Here is a 4,323-nt window from a genome sequence, read left to right as displayed (position 1 = left end):
TACTGCTGGTTAGGAAGGTTCAGGCTCCCACTTGGCATTTTCTGATACTACCACAGCAGGGTGCAAGAAGGTTACCTCATCATTGCCAGGCAAGAGTAGAAATCCAGGCTCCTCACTCAGCCTTTGCTGACTGAGGTTTGTTGCGGGGGCATGGGTTTTTTCTCGGGTGTTTTGCTGGAATAGGGCATTTATTGTCCAAAGTTTCCTGTCTTGCTAGGCTATTTCCTGGCCCTTTGGCCCGGGAACAGCTCTTCTTGGGGCTTTTTTTGTCTATGCCCATTAGTATTTAATGGGTTGAGGGCTTCATCAACACCCAATCTGAGCTATATATAAGATAAAAAGAAACCTGAGGTAACTCATCACCATGTTGTTCTTGGGTTCCTGGAGTTCCTAGCTGACCAAACTTCTTCTCTTTACTTTCTGGAGTCTTCTTTTGTTGTTGTTGTTGTTGTTGTTTTGAGATGGAGTTTTGCTCTTGTTGCCCCGGCTGGAATGCAATGGCGTGATCTCGGCTCACTGCAACCTCCGCCTCCCGGGTTCAAGTGATTCTCCTGTCTGAGCCTCCCAAGTAGCTGGGATTACAAGCATGTGCCACCACTCTTGGCTAATTTTGTATTTTTAGTAGAGACAGGGTTTCTCCATGTTGGTCAGGCTGGTCTTGAACTCTCGACCTCAGGTGATCCGCCTGTCTCGGCCTCCCAAAGTGCTGGGATTACAGGTGTGAGCCACCGTGCCTGGACTTGGAGTCTTCTTATGTATGTTTTACATATAATGTCCGGAGTTTTTAACTGTACTTAGTTGGATAATGTGCTTACTTCATCTTGTCCAGAACCAGAATTCTGTACTCCATTTAATATATAATATAATATAATATATAATATAAAATATAATATATAATATAAAATATAATATATATAATATAAAATAAAATATAATATATATAATATAAAATAAAATATAATATATAATATAATATAAAATAAAATATATAATATATAATATATAATATATATAAAATATAATATATAATATATAATATAATATATATAATATAATATATAATATAATATATAATATATAATATATAATATAACATATAATATATAATATAATATATAATATTACATATAATATAATATATTATATTATATATAATATATATTATATGTAATATTATATATAATATAATATATAATAAATATATTTGAGTAATTTGAGAAATTAATATTTCTCAAATATAATAATTTGAGTAATTTGAGGAATTAATATGTAGAATTCCCTGGCTTTAGGCCAGGAAGTATTACTGTGGTGAAAAACCTACAGGCTGGGTCTGGTGGCTCACGCTTGTAGTCCTAGCACTTTTGGGAGGCTGAGGCAGGCGGATCATGAAGTCAGGAGTTCGAGACCAGCCTGACCAACATGGTGAAACCCCGTCTCTACTAAAAATTAAAAAAAAATTAGCCGGGCGTGGTGGCAGGCACCTGTAATCCCAGCTACTCAGAAGGCTGAAGCAGGAGAATTACTTGAACCCGGGAGGCAGAGGTTGCAGTGTGCTGAGGTCATGCCACTGCACTCCAGCCTGGGCGACAGAGCGAGACTCCGTATCAAAAAAAAAAAGAAAAGAAAGAAAACCCATATTATTTCTACACTGTGAAAACTGTGAAATTGAAATCTACTTCCAAAGCCAAAAACAGGGCCAGGCATGGTAGCACATGGTTGTAATCCCAGCACTTTGGGAGGCTAAGGCGAGAGGATTGCTTGACGCCAGGAGTTTAAGACCAGCCTGGGCAACATAGTGAGACCCTGACTCTACAAAAAGAAAGAAAGAAAAAATTAGCTGGGTGTTGTGGCACACACCTGTAGCCCCAGCTGCCCGGCAAGATGAAGCAAAAGGATTGCCTGAGCCCAGGAGTTCAAGATTGTTGTGAGCTGTGATTGTGCCACTAAAATTCAGCCTGCTGGGTGACAGAGTGAGTTCCTGTCTCTAAAAACAGAACAAAACAAAAACCCCAAAACATTCAGAAAAAAAAAAATTCCTCTTAATTTTAAGTTACAAGGAGCATTTAAGTCGTCAGATTTATTAATGGTGCCCTGGGTTTGTTGTATAAGACTCTGTGCCTTGCCAAATGAAACACATGAAGAACACGACTGGGATACTTTGCCGATCAGTAGAATACAGTCTTGAAACTCTGGTACTCTGGTACTGAATTACCTTTCTAGTGTTTGACAAAAGCATAGGTAAGACAAATCTGATATTCTGCAGTAATGCAACTTACTCTGTAGTGATACCACTATTTTTTTTTTCGTCACCCAGGCTGGAGTGCAGTGGCGCGATCTCAGCTCACTGCAACCTCTGCCTCCTGGGTTGAAGCAATTCTCATGCCTCAACCTCCCGAGTAGATGAAATTACAGGCACCCGCCGTCACGCCCAGATAATTTTTGTGTTTTTAGTAGAGACAGGGTTTCACCATGTTGGCCAGGCTGGTCTCGAATTCCTGACCTCAAGTGATCCACCTGCCTCGGCCTCTCAAAGTGCTGGAGTTATAGGCATAAGCCACTGCACCCAGCCTGAAAATTTTTTCTAAGTTTATTGTTTATTTTAAAATTTAGATTATAGTGATTTTTATTTAGACATTTTAATTCTTTATATACTTACATCTTCCTTTTTCTTTCTCTCTCTCTCTTTTTTTTTTTTTTTTTTTTTTTTTTGAGACGGAGTCTTGCTCCGTCACCCAGGCTGGAGTGCAGTGGTGAGATCTTGGCTTACTGCAACCTCTGCCTTCCGGGTCCAAGCAATTCTCCTGCCTCAGCCTTCCAAGTAGTAGCTGGAATTATAGGCGGGCACCAGCACATCCGGCTAGTTTTTGTATTTTTAGTAGAGATGGGGTTTCACCATGTTGGGCAGGCTGGTCTTGAACTCTTGGCCTCGAGATCTGCCCGCTTTGGCCTCCCAAAGTTTTGGGATTACAGGCGTGAGCCACCATGCTTAGTACATCTTCCCTTTTTCCTTTTATGGTTTTTGCCTTTAGTATTCAACATGTATTCTGACAATATATTTATATCACTTAAAAACAAAATTTTTCTTTGCTTTTTCATTCGCTTTTTTTCTGATTCTGGATGATGAGGCCATTCAACAGGGTACTGTGTGCTTTGGTTACTTCAGTGTTTGTAACATACACAGTAAGTCCTCACATTATGTAACATACACAGTAAGTCCTCACTTAATGTCATCGACAGGTTCTTGGAAACTCTGACTGAGTGAAATGATGCTAAATGAAACCAGTTTTATCATAGGCTACTTGATATGAAGAAGAGTTAAGTTTCTGCTGCATAATTATGTTCACAAAAACATCACTAAACTGCTAACTAAAGACCAGAACACTTCTAATACTGAATATTGACATAAACGTGAGTTATGCATACATTTAAGAGAGATGAATAAAAACGAGTAAGCTAATTCTTTGCCCAATTATTACAGTTCAGGCTCACTGGTGGCCGGAGCCTATCCTGGCGGCTCGGGCACCCAGTAGGAACCAGTCTTCCACAGGACACCATTCCATCATAGGATGCACCCAAACACACCCACACTCAGGCTGGGACAATGTGGATAATGCCAGTTCATCTAACATGCACATCTTTGGGATCTGGGAGGAAACTGGAGTACCTGGAGAAGACTCACACAGACATGGAGAGAATGTGCAGACTTCACACAGACAGTGGTCCCAGTGGGAATCAGTTTTTTTTCTTGTCAGCATTGTAATGAAATAACATTAGTTGAAGAGATGCTGTTCAAATTTTAACTTTGTAGTAAAATACTATTTATCAATAATTTGTAAATTCCATTTTCAGGTACTCTTCTCCTCAACCTGAATTACAAAATCTAAAATTTATTCCACTGAAAAATATATGGCTGTATGTGGAAATGCTAACTATGAGGAAATAATAAAAAAATCTGAATATTAACACAAAAATATTAAAATAATGTACTCAACATTATAATGTTGTAATTAAAATATAAAGTATTAGTAACTGTAGTATTGTTAGTAGATAAATGCCTCGCTTGTTATACCTGCTTATGAGCAATAATCATGGAAGTGATTTGTGGTTTTTTTTTTTAGTCAACTTAAAATGTGGAAATTCAACTATGTTTGCTTTGCCAGCTAGCACCTGTTAGAATAATTTAGGAGTTTTGGTGGCAGGCCTATAGTCTCAGATGCTGAGAGGCTGAGGTAGGAGGATCACTTGAGCCCAGGAGTTTGAGTCCAGCCTGGCAACATAGCAAGACCCTGTCTCAAAAAAAAAAAAAAAAAAAAAAGAAGAACA

Source organism: Nomascus leucogenys, chromosome 18 (genome assembly GCF_006542625.1).
Source record: "Nomascus leucogenys isolate Asia chromosome 18, Asia_NLE_v1, whole genome shotgun sequence".
Lineage (NCBI taxonomy): Eukaryota > Metazoa > Chordata > Mammalia > Primates > Hylobatidae > Nomascus > Nomascus leucogenys.
Note: the sequence above shows the minus strand (reverse complement) of the source record.